Source organism: Pongo abelii, chromosome 12 (assembly GCF_028885655.2).
Source record: "Pongo abelii isolate AG06213 chromosome 12, NHGRI_mPonAbe1-v2.0_pri, whole genome shotgun sequence".
Lineage (NCBI taxonomy): Eukaryota > Metazoa > Chordata > Mammalia > Primates > Hominidae > Pongo > Pongo abelii.
This window is the reverse complement of record NC_071997.2, coordinates 88,293,353-88,309,474: the sequence shown is the minus strand read 5'-3', so window position 1 is coordinate 88,309,474 and position 16,122 is coordinate 88,293,353.

Genomic DNA, 16,122 nt, shown 5'->3' with positions numbered 1-16,122 from the left:
GGTGGGACACGTGAATCTGGCAGTTGAGACAGAATTTTTCCTATAGCGGTGTAACAGTGTACAATAATAAACTAATGAAACGTCTTTCACTATCAACAATTTACGTATCCATGCTGATTGCTTTAACACTAGAAAAAATATGCCAAAATAAACTACATTTTCTAGACTGCTTTCACATCAGAAAAACACACACACAGCTGCTTGCCCATTTGAGAACAGCCAATAAAGCAAACTCTTTGAATGATTTGTGGTTTTGTGTCCCCAGAAGTTTTAACATAGTAGTTCTGAAGATTTGTCATTTGTGTGTGCTTCAAAGATAGAGTAATAAATTTTATAGCTGGGCAGATCTTTAACTATATAGTTATAAAATCTCAAAGCTGAGAAAACCCTGAATGCCAGATGATCTTTCAGCAGCCTCTGGTGTGAGTGTCAGGAATGAGTTCATTTTCATCTTTGATCACCTCTGCCTGTCCTGTTGCATCTCTGCTTCTTCTCCTCAGTTGTCTTATTAACCCTTGGGGCTATGAAAATAAGTATTTAAAAGCTCCTGGAACCCACAAAAAACACTAAGCCTTGAGAGAGATGTAGTTGATCTGAGTCACATATGGTAACAACTTTTTATTTCCCTGATTATTCTTCCTGTTCTGTACAATGACTTAGAATAAAACTACATCAGGTACAAAAACCACCTGCCTTCTTAATTAATGACCTTTGTTATAGATTAACTTCTCCTTTGTTGTCCTGCTTCACTTAGATCAGATGACAGAAAACCCATGACTTCACCCTCTGTAAAAGGTGTTCAGTGTACCTTTCCCAAGAGAAACACTGCCTGTAACCAAATTGCTGTAACTATGTGCCAACCTTGTAAGAAAAATGTAATCCTGCCAAAAACTCCTGTCTCTGCCTATGGAAGTGAAACCTTGAGCTTCCTTCCTTCAGCACGCTGACTCCATTCCTTTGGAGCTGGTGCTCCTGGGTGGGCTGTCCTCAAACTCTGCGCTTGAATAATCTCTGTTTAAATTAGATTCTGACCATTTTGATTATTTTAGGTTGATAAGGCCAAAATTTAACCACAGCTATTAGGATGACTCCTAGCATATTCTCTTTTCTGTCCCCCATTATTTCATTGATTACCATTATATATCCTAACGCCAACTGTATTCACCATCCAGGACCCTTTTCTCCCAATGTGCTCTCATTTTCTTGATCATTCTTAAAGTATGCAACCCAGAACTGAACATTTATGGGTAGCAGAACTGTCTCATCCTTTATTCTCGTTAATACTTTTCTGTTCTTCTATTTAACACCCAAATATTGAACTAGATTTTTTTGCAACTGCACGATACTGTTTGAGTCCTTCGAGCTTATTTTTACTGCTTTTAAGCAATCTTTTCCCATCCCATACTTGTGTGGTTGGTGTTTTGGTTAACCTATTTTGCAGGACCTTTATTTGTTCCTATTAAGTTTTCTTGGGTAAAATTTATTAACCTTTTGAGTTGGTTGTGGATTTATCTAAGATATGTTAGCTATCTTCTTCTTTCCAGTAACTCCAAAATTTCATACATAAACCTCCCATACTGAATGAAACAGGTCCAAGTACTGAGGCCCTGTGGGAGGCCTCAGAAACTTCTCTTCAGTAAGATGCAAATTGACCAATCTTTTACTCAACATCCATTAGGTAAGAATTTCAGCAATGTACTGATCCACTTATTTGCTCATATTTCTCCAGTTTATCTACAAGGATATCATAGTATTTTACATTCTTTGCAGAAGTCACTTGCATATAACCCAGCTTATGCGGAGGTTTCACTTTGACCTATTCCTCTAGGTCCTTGCAAATTTTTGGTGTTGGTTTTTGCTTGTGGTATTGCTTGCATCATTTATGCATTTAAAAAAATCCTGAGCTTGTTACAACTCTTCCTGTGTAACTGCTGATTTCTTGGTTTTGTTTTTATTGTTGTTTTATTATTTTTAGGTACCTCTGCCTTTTTATTCTGTATGTATATTATACTTCAATTAAAATATTTTTTAAAAATATCCCTGATGCACTGAAAAAAATCAAAACTACAAGTTGCTCTGCAACCTGAAGGCCAACTGTAGCCGTGTAGGTTGGTTAAGGTAGAATAGTGCCTCATCCACAGACACCAGTCACATCACAGACACATGGACTTAGACGTTGCAACCACTCTCCAGCAAGTGGCAGGAAAGTGTTCTAATTCTAATGAAACTAGTATAGTTATATTGCAATAAATACCGGACAGGTGGAAGTAACGTGACTTGCAAAAAAAGTGCTTTTTTTTGGAAGCGGTTTTTCCAATTTACCAAATCTGCCACATGGGCCAGCAGCAGCCCTGGAGCCTTGAATTCCTCTGGGAGAGGAGACGAGGTAGCTCTGCACCCTACATTCTCCCCTACCTGATATATATCCTCTTTCTTAAAAAAAAAGAACAATGGAAAAAAGCGACACTGTAGGACTGTGGCACAGGAATTAAGCAGCATCTGAGCAATCTTAAAGGACCAGCTTTGGTTTCCTAGGCTGGAGTTCAGCCTTTTTGGGAGGGCCTGTGACACACTCAGTATGTCCTTCTACAACTCTTATTCTCTTGACTTCCTCAGTCACCAGGCTGAAAAAATAGCAAATGAGAAATAGTGGAAAGGAAGGGAATGCCCCAGATGTAAATAGCGTTGTAAATTTCTGCAGATATATGTATTATTTATAATGTGTATATAGATAGTGTATATTTTTGTGCACATTTCGGTATATATGCTATACTTCAATAAAATTTTATTTTAAAGAACCTTGAATAATGCAATAAACCTTCATATATATTTATTTATATGAGGTTTCTGGTAGTGGAAAATGAAACAGTTGAATAGATGTGGATATGCTTTGGAGAATATGGATTAAAACATAGATTACATGTATGAAAAAGTCACTTTCAGGGAAGGAGGGCACACCTTCCAAGAGACAGGCAACAGTTTAGTCAGGGTGAGCTAAATTGCTATAACAGAACCAAATCTGTAATGTTCAAACATAACAGAAGTTTATTTCTTGTTCATCTATAGACCAGGCTAGGTGTTCCAGGTCAGAGGCTTCTTCTCTTCCATGTTGTGACTCAGGTTTGAGGCATTTTGCATCTGGTGGCTACCTATCACCCAGGGCCTTATTGTTACATATATCCCACCAGCACAAGGGGAAAGAGAGCAAGAGAAGGGTACCCCTGCTTCTTCAAAGCCTCAACCTGAAGGTGGTGCACTTTGTTTCTATTTGCACTTTGTTGATGAGAACATGGCCACACTTAGCTGTAGGTGCAAGGTGTGGGGCTGAGAAACTATTCCTGGTTAGTAGCTGCATCGCAGCTACAACTCAGTTACTATGGAAAATAGGAAGCACAGTGTGAGGACAACTCCTGTGTCTGCCACAGGCAGCCATTCTCCAGAGCAGGTAAACAGGGTCCACCACTTCAGAGAGATGAGGCATACATATTAAGGCACTGTGGACAGAGAAAATGAACGATTCAAACACAACCTTCAAAAATGAGATACTCCACGCACCCACCAGAATTACTAAGATTAAAAACACTGATAATACCATATGTTGGCGAGGGTGTATAACAACCAGAACTGTTGGCATTATTGGTGGAAGCATAATGACACAATCATGTTGGGAAAAGTTCTGGGGTATCTTTTTTTCTTTTTTTTTTTTAAATTATACTTTAAGTTCTAGGGTACATGTGAACAACGTGCAAGTTTGTTACATGGGTATACATGTGCCATGTTGGTTTGCCTTACCCATCAACTCATCATTTACATTAGGTGTTTCTCCTAATGCTATCCCTCCCTCAGCCCCCTACCCCCCGACATGCCCCAGTGTGTGATGTTCCCACCCTGTGTCCATGTGTTCTTGTTGTTCAGCTCCCACCTATGAGTGAGAACATGCTGTGTTTGGTTTTCTGTCCTTGTGGTAGTTTGCTTAGAATGATGGTTTCCAGCTTCTTTCATGTCCCTGCAAAGGACATGAACTCATCCTTTTTTATGGCTGCATAGTATTCCATGGTGTGTATATGTGCCACATTTTCTTAATCCAGTCTTTCATTGATGGACATTTGGGTGGGTTCCATGTCTTTGCTATTGTGAATATTGCCACAACAAACATACGTGTGCATGTGTCTTTATCGTAGAATGATTTATAATCCTTTGGGTATATACCCAGTAATGGGATCGCTGGGTGAAATGGTATTTCTTATAAAACAAAACATACACCTACATTATGTCCCATCATTTCCATGTCTAGGTATTTACCTAAGAAAAATAAAAACATATGTCCTGCCTAGTGCAGTAGCTCACACCTGTAATCTCAGCATTTTGGAAGGCAAAGGCAGGCAGATCAGGAGTTTGAGACCAGCCTGGGCAACATGACAAAACTCCGTCTCTACTAAAAATACAAAAAATGAGTCAAGCATGGTGACATGCGCCTGTGGTCCCAGCTACTCAGGAGGCTGAAGCGGGAGGATCACCTGAGCCCAGGAGGTCGAAGCTGCAGTGAGCAATGATTACACTACTGCATTCCAGCCTGAGCGACAGAGCGAGACTCCATCTCAAAAAAAAAAAAAAAAAAATTAGCCAGGTGTGGTTGTGGGCACCTGTAATCCCAGCTACTTTGGAGGCTGAGGCAGAAGAATCGCTTGAACCCGGCAGGCGGAAGTTGCAGTGAGCCGAGATCATACCATTGAACTCCAGCCTGGGTAACAGAGTGAGACTCTGTCTCAAAAAAAAAAAAAAAAAAAGGAAAGGAAAGGAAAGAAAACAACATATGTCCACAAAAAGACTTGTACAGGAATGTTCCGAGCAGCCCTATTCCTAACAGTATCAAAAGGAGGACAGCCCAGCTATCCATCAGTAGGAGAATAGATCACTGCAGTATAACCACAAAATGGAATGCTACTCAACAATAGAAAGAAAAGAACTATCACTCTATGCAATGGCATGGATGAATCCCACAACATTAAGCTGAATAAAAGGAGCTTTACACAAAGAGTGTACAGCATGTGACTATGACTACATGACTATTTAAAAGAGGCAAAACTATGACAAAAAAGAATCAGCATGGTGGGTGTCTCAGTTGGGCAGGGGAGCTGGAGGTTGACTAGGAAGGGGTATGAGGGAACTTCGTGGGATGACAGGAATGTTCTGTATTGTGATAAGAGGCTTGGGCTACACAGGTAGATGCATTTGTCAAAATGTAGCACATGTTCACTTAAGATGTATTCATTTCATTGTATATAAATTTTATCTCAAAGGATAAAATTTATAAATGAATTTTAATCATATGCTTGTTGAAGTATTTAGCGGGGAATGCATTGTTATCTGAAATTTATCTTGAAATGCATAAAGAAATAAGAGGGCTGGGTGGATAGAGGGATGCATAGATGGATAGGTCTGTGATAAAACGTTATGAGACATCCAGACTGCTCAAAATGGAGAAACAGGAGCTGGATTGAGTCTTTCACATTATGCAAATAGAAAACCAGGCAAAAGACCTGAAACAAAGGCTTATAGACACTGGGCTATAGGCAATATGAAAATGAGATTGCTGATAGAAGGTTAAAAAATGAAGTGTGCCCTTTGGTTTCACCAGCTTCCTGTCTAGAAGCAGTTTCCAGGCCATGGCACAGAGTATGGGAACCCAGACAGAATTGGGTAGTCTTACTGAGTTAGCAAAGGGAAATCCGAGTTTAGAGAGCCCACAGTGCTATATTTCAGCCAGACAGCAGTGAGCTGCATGGAGAGAAAGGACCCTAGAAACCTGCAGAGGTTTCCTTCAAGTTTTTACTTTTTTTTTTTTTTGAGATGGAGTTTCATTCTTGTTGCCCAGGCTCAAGTGCAATGGCACAATCTCAGCTCACTGCAACCTCTGCCTCTTGGGTTCAAGCGATTCTCCTGCCTCAGCCTCCTGAGTAGCTGAGATTACAGCCACCACGCCTGACTAATGTTTTTGTATTTGGGTTTCACCATGTTGGCCAAGCTGATCTCGAACTCCTGAGCTCAAGCAGTTCTTCTGCCTTGGCTTCCCAAACTGCTGGGATTATAGGCATAAGCCACCATGCCCAGCCTCCTTAAAGTTTGGCTGAGTACTGAGATCCTATACGGGTGAGAAGAAACCCCACCCGAGGCCTGACAACTACAGGCAGACCTTGTTTCCTTGTGCTTCACTTTATTGCACTCCACAGACCCTGCATCAAGCAAGTATTATGAATGAGCAAAGAAAGTGGTTTCTTGAGATGGAATCTACTCCTGATGAAGAAGCTGTGAACGCTGTTGAAATTACAGCAAAGAATTTAGAATATTCCATAAACTTAGTTGATAAAGCCGTGGCAGGGTTTGAGAGGACCGATTTCAATTTTGAACATTTTACTTTGGGTAAAATGCTACCAAACAGCATTGAATGCTACAGAGAACTCTTTCATGAAGAGTCCAATGATACAGCAAACTTCATTGTTGTCTTAGTTTAAGAAGTTGCCACAGCCACCCTAACCTTCAGCAACTCCAACCCTGATCACCTAGCAGCCATCAACATCAAGGCAAGACCCTCCACCAGCAAAAAGCTTAGGATTCTCTGAGGGCTCAGATGATAATTAAAATACGTTAGCAAAAAGCATTTTTAAATAAGATATGTACTTTTTTAGACATAATGCTATTGCACACACAATAGACTACAATATAGTGCAAACATAACTTTTATATGCACTGGGAAACCAAAATGTTTGTGTGGCTCCCTTTATTGTGATATTCACTTTATTGTGATGGTCTGGAACTGAGCCCACAGCATTTCCAAGGTGTGTCTGTACTTGAAAGGAGTAGGCATAACAATGAATAAAATATACACAGGTCTAGGAGGAGTTTGTGTCCCCATAAGCCAGAGTGAAACAACTTCATAAGACAAGGGGCATCGAGAAGAATCCTTAGAAGAGTGTGGACTTAATAGTGGGACTAAGTTAGCCCTAGACTAAGTGTATCTCTGGATCCATCCTAACAATTCTTTTTTTTGAGACGGAGTCTTGCTCTGTCACCCAGGCTGGAGTGCAGTGGTGCGATCTCGGCTCACTGCAACCTCCGCCTCCTGGGTTCAAGTGATTCTCCTGTCTCAGCCTCCCAAGTAGCTGGAATTACAGGCATGTACCACCACGCCCGGCTAATTTTTGTATTTTTAGTAGAGACAGGGTTTCACCATGTTGGCCAGGCTGGTCTCGAACTCCTGACCTCAGGTGATCCGCCTGCCTTGGCCTCCCAAAGTGCTGGGATTACAGGCGTGAGCCACTGTGCCCGGCAGATCCATCCTAACAATTCTTAAAGTCAAGTCTCAAAAAGTTCAAACCACTGTGAACCAGAACCAAGTCTAACACTATTTAAAAGAATACTACAAAACCCAGCAACTACCATTGTAAAAGTCTCCATTTCCGGCATCCAATAACAAACTACCAGGCATGCAGAGAAGCAGAAAAAATATGACCGATAAGCAAGAGACAAGCCAGTCAATAGAGACTGAGAAATGGCAAAGATGATGGAACTATCAACAGGTAAGTTAACACGGCTACTATTAAATATGGTCCTTTTGTTCAAGAAGACAGAGGAAAATATAAGCATGATGAGGAGAGTTGCAGAAAAAAATTTAAAATATAGTATTAGAAATTCTAGAGAAGAAAAATATAATATCTGAAATAAAAATCCATTGGAATGGATTAACATTAGATTAGATACTGCAGAACAAAAGAATGGTGAGCTTGAAGAAATAGCAATAGAAATTATCCAAAATGAAGCACAGAGAAAAGTGATAGGAAAAACAAAACAAAAGAAGAAAACATTAGCAACCAGTGAGAAAATATCAAGTGGTCTAACATATATGCAGCTGGAGCATCAGAAGAAAGGACGGTGAAAAAATAAGGCCTAAAATTTTGTCAAAGCTAAGAACTATAAACCCTCAGATACAAGAAGTCCGAAGAACCATAGCTGGATAAATAGGAAGAAAACAACACCACATCACATCATAATCAAATTGCTAAAAACCAGTGATAAAGAAAATTCCTTAAAAGACAGTGAAAGACAAATTATGTATAGAGAACAAAGGAAAGAATGACAGTATATTTCTCATCGGAAGCTTCGCAAACCTGAAGACACTGAAGAGACATGTTTAAAGCCCTGAATAATCTGCCAGTGTAGAATTCCTTACCTACCAAAAATAACTTTCCAGTGTTATTTGGACAAAGACTCTTTCAGATAAACAAAAGCTTAGAAAATTCAAAAACTTTATAATTTTTCTCATTTTTGATTATTTAAAAGAAAATTCTTGGCCAGGCGCAGTGGCTCACGTAATTCCAGCACTTTGGGAGGCCAAGGTGGGTGGATCATGAGGTCAGGGGTTCGAGACCAGCCATGACCAATATTGTGAAACCCTGTCTCTACTAAAAATACAAAAATTAGCCAGGTGTGGTGGCATGCACCTGTAATCCCAGCTACTCAGGAGGCTGAGGCAGGGGAATTGCTTGAACCTGGGAGGCGGAGGTTGCAGTGAGCCGAGATCACACCACTGCACTCCAGCCTGAGCAGCAACAGAGTGAGACTCCGTCTCAAAAAAAAAAAGAAAGAAAATTCTTTGTTCAAACAAAAATAATAATGTAGGTTGTATAGCATATTTATAAGTAAAATGTATGACAAAAATGACAAAAGATAGAAAAGAGGAAATGGAGGTGTGAGATTCTTACACAATACATGAAGTTGTATAATATTATTTAAAGGTGGAATGGATAAGACAAAAGTGTATATTGTAAAATTCAGAGCAATTGATTAAAAAATAAAGAGATATGGCTATAATTACATTTAATGAAGATCAAATTAAATCATACAAATCAATTCAAAAGAAAGCAGAAAAAGGAAAAAATAGAGAGCAGTTACAAAAATGAAAAACAAATAGATTCATAGTGGGCATAAACCCAACCATATTCATGATTAGACCAAATGTAAATGGTCTAAACACTTCTGTAAAAGGCAGAGATTATCAGCTGATGCAGTGGCATGTCCTGCAGTCCCAGCTGCTGCAGGTGGGAGGATTGCTTGAGGCTGGCAGTTCAAGGCTACAGTGTACTATGACTGTGCCAGTGAATAACCACTGCATTCCAGCCTGACTGACATAGCAAGACCCAATCTCTTAAAAAAAAAAAAAAAAAAAAAAAGGCAGAGGTTATCTAGTTAGATAATATAATCATTTATGGAAAGTTCAACTATATGTTACCTACAAGAAAACTTCTTTAAAAATAAAGACACAGATAAAGTAAAAGGATAAGAGAAAATGTACCATAAAAAATACTAATCAAAGGAAAGCTAGAGAAGAAGAAAATTGAAGGACTCATGCTTTCTAATTTCAAAAACTTACAAACAAAGCTAACAGTAATCAAAACAATGTGATACTGATATAAAAATAGGCATATAGGCCAGGTGCAGTGGCTCACTCCTGTAATTCCAGCACTTTGGGAGGCGAAAGCAGGGGATCACAAGGTCAGGAGTTCGAGACCAGCCTGGCCAATATGGTGAAACCCCATCTCTACTAAAAATACGAAAATTAGCCAGGCTTGGTGGTGCGCACCTGTAGTCCCAGCTACTCGGGAGGCTGAGGTAGAAGAATCACTTGAACCCGGGAGGCAGAGGTTGCAGTAAGCCGAGATCATGCCACTGCACTCAAGCCTGGGTGACAGAGCAAGACTCCGTCTCAAAAAAAAAAAAAAAAAAAAAAGGCATATAGATCAATGGAATAGAATTCAGAGTCCACAATTAAACCCATACATCTATGGTCAATTGATTTTCACCCAGGGTGAAAAGGCCATCCAATGGGGGAAGAATACTCTGTTCAATAAATGGTGCTGGGACAACTGGATATACACATGCAGAAGAATGAAGTTGGATTCCTATTCACACCATACACAAAAATTAACTCAAAATGGATCAACTTAAATGTAAAAGCTGAAACCATAAAATTCTTACAAAAAATACATACGGGCAAATCTTTATGATCATGGATTTGACAGTGAAAGATAGGACATCAAAACACATGAAACTAAAGAAATATAGATAAATTGAGCTTCATCAAAATTAAATACTTTAGTGCAACAAAGGACACCATGAAGAAAGTGAAAAGAATCTACATAATGAGAGAAATTATTTGCAAATCATATATCTGATAAGGGTCTAACATCAGAATATATAAATAATGCTTACAACTCAACAAAAAGACAAAACAGGACCATTTAAAAACAGGCAAAACCCAGTTAAAAATTTAAATAGACATCTCTCCAAAGAAGATATTAAATGGCCAATATGCATACATAGGAATGCTCAACATCATTAGTCACTAGGACAATGCAAATCAAAACCACATTGAGATATCACTTCACACCTACAAGAATGGCTACAGTTGAAGTGGGGAAAGTGTTGGAGGATGTCTTAGTCCATTTGTGTTGCTGTACAGGAATACTTGAGGCTGGGTAATTTATAAAGAAAGGAGGATTATTTGTCTCATGTTTCTGCAGGCTGTACAAGAAGCATGGTGCCAGTATCTGCTTCTGGTGAGGGCTTCAGACTGCTTCTGCTCATGGTGGAAGGTAAAGCAGAGCTGACATGTGCGGGGATCACAAGGAAGCAAGAGAGAGGGGAGAAATGCCTAGTTTTTTTTTTGTTTCTGTTTTTGTTTTTGAGACAAAGAGCAAAGTCTTGCTCTGTCACTCAGGCTGGAGAGCAGTGGCATGATCACAGCTCACTGCAGCCTTGACCTCCTGGGTTCAAGTGTTCCTCCTGCCTCAGCCTCCTATGTAGCTGGGACTACAGGTGCACACCACCATGCCCAACTAAGTAAAAAACAATTTTTTTTTTTGCAGAGATGGGGTCTCCCTATGTTGCTCAGGCTAGTTTCAAACTCCTGGGCTCAAGTGATCCTCCCACCTTGGCCTCCCAAAGTGCTGGGATTACAGGCATGAGTCACCACACCTGGCCCCAAGTTTTTTTTTAACAACCAGCTCTTGCGGGAATTAATAGAGCAAGAGCTCATTCATTACTGCAAGAAAGACAGCAAGACATTCATGAGGGATCTGCCCCTATGACCAGAAACACCTCCCATTAGGCCCCACCTCCAGCGTTGGGAATGAAATTTCAACATGAAGCTTGAGGGGACTAACATCCAAACTGCAGCAGGAGGATGTGGAAAAATTGGAACCCTTGTACATTGCTGATAGGGATGGAAAACTGTGCAGCCACAGCAGAAAACAATGTGATGGTTCTCAATAAGTTAATCGTAGAATTAACTGCACACTTACCCAAAATTGTAGAAAACATTTTGGCTATTCACAATAACCAAAAAGTGGAAATAATACAAATTTTCATTTACTGATGAAGGGGTAAACAAAATGCAGCATATATATACAATGGAATATTATTCATACATAAAAAGGAATAAAGTACCAATATGTGCTACAACATGGATAAACCTTGAAAACATTATAAGTGAAATAAGTCAGACACGAAAGGCAGAATGCTATATGATTCCGTTTTTATGCAGTGTCCAGAAGAGGCAAATTCATAAAGATAGAAAGTGAATTAGTGCTTGCCAGGGGAAGAGGGGAGTGGGGAAGGGGAGTGGCTGTTTAAAGGGTTGTGGGTTTCTTTTTGGTGTTATGAAAAGATTCTGGAACTAGATAGTGGTGATGAGTACACAACATTGTTAAAGTACTAAATGTGACTAATGGTAAATATTACATATATCACCAGAAAAAATAAAGCTAGGTAGCTATATTAATATCAGATGAAGTAGATATTAAGACAATGACTGATACCAGGGAGAAAGAGAGACATATCATAATGACAAAAGGCTCAATTAATTGGCCGGGCAGAGTGGCTAACACCTGTAACCCCAGCCCTTTGGGAAGCTGAGGCGGGCAGTTCACATGAGGTCAGGAGTTCAAGACCAGCCTGGCCAACATGGTGAAACTCCATCTCTACTAAAAATACAAAAAGTTAGCTGGGCATGGTGGTGCACACCTGTAGTTCTAGCTACTCAGGAGGCTGAGGCAGGAGAATCGCTTGAACCCGAGAAGCAGAGGCTGCAGTGAGCCAAGATTGTACTACTGCACTCCAGCCTGGGCGACAGAGTGAGACTCCATCTCAAAAAAAAAAAAAAAAAGGCTCAATTAATCAAAAGGATTATAAACATAAACATGTATGTATCTAATAACAGTTTCAAAATACACAAGGCAAAAGCTGATAGAACTAAGAAGAGAACTGGACAAATTCACCTTTATAGTTGGAGGTCTCAACACTTCTCTCTCAATAATTGATAGAACAAGTAGACAAAAAATGAATAAGGATATAGAAGACTTGGCTGGGTGCGGTGGCTCACGCCTGTAATACCAGCACTTGGGGAGGCCAAGGCAGGTGGATCATGAGGTCAGGAGTTCAAGACCAGCCTGGCCAACATGGTGAATCCCAGTCTCTATGAAAAATACAAAAATTAGCCAGATGTGGTTGTGGGCCTGTAATCCCAGCTATTCCGGAGGCTGAGGCAGGAGAATTGCTTGAATCCGGGAGGCAGAGGTTGCAGTGAGCCAAGATCGCGGCACTGCACTCCAGCCTGGGTGACAGAATGAGACTCTGTCTCAGGAAAAAAAAAAAAAAAAAAACCACCACCAACCAACTTGCCTAAAATGACATTTATATAATACTCCACCCAACAACACCAGACTACATATTCTTTTTAAATGCCCACAGAACATCTACAAAGACGGACTATGTTCTGGGCTATACAGGGAGTCTCACTAAATGTAAGGAAGGTTGAAATTATACAAGGCATGTTTCTGGTCATGGGGCAGATCCCTCATGACTGTCTTGTGCCTTTCTTGCAGTAATGAATGAGCTCTTGCTCTATTAGTTCCCACAAAAACTGGTTGGTTGTTAAAAAAAACTTGGGGCCAGGTGTGGTGACTCATGCCTGTAATCCCAGCACTTTGGGAGGCCAAGGTGGGAGGATCACTTGAGCCCAGGAGTTTGAAACTAGCCTGAGCAACATAAGGAGACCCCATCTCTGCAAAAAAAAAAATTGTTTTTTACTTAGTTGGGCATGGTGGTGTGCACCTGTAGTCCCAGCTACATAGGAGGCTGAGGCAGGAGGAACACTTGAACCCAGGAGGTCAAGGCTGCAGTGAGCTGTGATCATGCCACTGCTCTCCAGCCTGAGTGACAGAGCAAGACCTTGTCCTTTGTCTCAAAAACAAAAACAAATGAAAAAAACTAGGCATTTCTCCCCTCTCTCTTGCTTCCATGTGATCCCTGTACATGTCAGCTCAGTTTTACCTTCCACCATGAGCAGAAGCAGTCCGAAGCCCTCACCAGAAGCAGATACTGGCACCATGCATCTTGTACAGCCTGCAGAAACATGAGACAAATAAGCCTCTTTTCTTTATAAATTACCCAGCCTCAAGTATTCCTGTACAGCAACACAAATGGACTAAGACATCCTCCAACACTTTCCCTACTTCAAATGTAGCCATTCTTGCAGATGTGATTTCCATGTTAGAATTAACCTAGTAATAACTGAAGGATAAAAACAACACACTACTAAATAATTCATGTGCAAAGAATATATTACAAGTGAAATTAGAAAATACCTTGACTAGCATGAAAATGAAAACATTTATCAAAATTTGTGGGCTGCAGCTAAGGCAGTGTTTACAGGAAAATTCATAATTTGAAACACATATTAGTCCAGTTGTGGTGCCTCACGCCTATAATCCTAACACTTTGCAAGGCCGAGGCAGGCAGATTACTTGAACTCAGGAGTTAGATACCAGCCACGGCAACATGGCAAAACCCCATTTCTACTAAAAATACAAAAAATTAGCCGGGCATGGTGGCACGGGCCTGTAATCCCAGCTACTCGGGAGGCTGAGTCACGAGAATTGCTTGAACCTGGGAGGTGGAGGTTACAGTGAGCCGAAATCATGCCACTGCACTCCAGCCTGGGTGACAGACTCTGTCTCCAAAAAAAAAAAAAAGTAAAAGAAAAAACACATATTAGAAAAAATGTAAGATCACATATTAATGATTTACCAACTTAAGAATTAAGTACAAGTGCAAGAAAGGAAGGAAACAATAAGAGTAGAAATGGATGGCATAGAATATAGAAAATGAGGAAAATCAAAAACTGGCTCTTTGAAAAATATGAATAACATTAATAAACCTGTCTAACCGACCAAATCGGGAAAAAAGAAAGACACACATTATTAATATCGGGAATGAAAGGGAAGATATCACGACAAACCTGACAGACATTTTTTTTCTTTGAGACAGGGTCTCACTCTGTTGTCCAGGCTAGAGTGCAGTGGCACCATCATAGCTTCCTGCAGTTTTTCTTTTTTTTTCTCTTTTGAGATGGAGTTTCCACTCTTGTTGTCCAGGCTGGAGTGCAGTGGTGCAATCTCAGCTCACTGCAACCTCCACCTCCCAGGTTCAAGCTATTCTCCTGCCTCAGCCTCCCGAGTAGTTGGGATTACAGGCACGCACCACCACACCTAGCTAACTGTATTTTTAGTAGAGATGGGGTTTTACCATGTTGGCCAGGCTGGTCTCAAACTCCTGACTTCAAGTGATCCACCTGCCTCGGCCTCCCAACGTGTTGGGATTACAGGTGTGAGCCACTGTGCCCAGTATAGCTTCCTGCACCCTTGACCTCCCAGTCTTGAGTGATCCTCCCACCTCAGCCTCCTGAGTAGCTGGGTCTACAGAAGTGTGCACCCATTTCTGGCTAATTTTTGTATTTTTAATATAAACAGGGTTTCACCATGCTGCCTACGCTATCTTGAACTCCTGGGCTCAAGGGATCCTCCTGCCTCGGCCTCCCAAAGTGCTGGGATTACAGGCGTGAGCCACTGTGACTGGCCTAGACATTTTTTTAAAGTTAAAGGAATACTATGAAAATGTTTATACTAAATCTATTACAAGGAGAAAAAACTACAGACCAATATCTCTAAAAAATATTGTTGCAATAACTTTTAACAACTTTTTTTAAAGTTAAAGGAATACTATGAAAGTGTTTCTACTAAATCTATTATAAGGAGAAAAAACTATAGACCAATATATCTAATAAATATTGTTGCAATAATTTTTAACAAAATTTCAGCAAACTGAATCTAGCACAATACAAAAAGAATAACAGCTTATGACCAAGTGGGATGCATCCCAAGAATGCAAGATAGGTTTAACATTTGGAAGTCAATCAATGCAATTCAACATGTGAAGTTGAAAAAAATCAAAAAACAAAACCATTTCATTATCTCATTAGATTCAGAAAAAGCATTTGACAAATTTGGGACCTAGTCAAGATAGAAATTCTCAGCAAACTACCAATAAAAGAGAAACTGCTCAACTTGATAAAGGCTAACTATGTTACACCTAAACCTAACATCATGCCGGGTGGTGAATCCATAAGGGTCTACAGCAACCTCAATTCTTGCCTCCTCAGATGAAAGAATTCGACCGAGTGACAGAAGGCGGAGTGTGAGACTGAGGCAAGTTTTAGAGCAGGCGTGAAAGCTTATTAAAAAGCTTTAGAGCAGGAATGAAAGGAAGTAAAGTACATTTGGAAGAGGGTCAAGTGGGTGACTTGAGAGGTCAAGTGCAGTTTCATCTTTGACTTGGGGTTTTATGCACTTGTGTGCTTCCGGGGTCTTGCATCCCCTCTCTGATTCTTCCCTTGAGGTGGGCTGTCCACGTGCGCAGTGGCCTGTCAGCGCTTGGAAGGGGTCACATGTGCAGTGTGTTTACTGGAGTCGTAAGCATGCTCACTTGAGGCGTTCTTCCCTTACCAAAGGTTCCTAGGTCATAGGCCAGTTAAATGCCGCCATTTTTGCCTTCAGTGCGCAGACGTGAGCCCACGGGCCCTACTCCTGAGATTTTACTGGGAAGTTGCTGACTGCGTTTCAGGTTTTTTCTGTCTTTTGGGAGGCTGCCCCTCCCTGGTGCCAGCTGCAACCAATTATTATTTTAGAGTGACAGTTAACAACCACTTGACCATCACCTGATGGTTGCCTG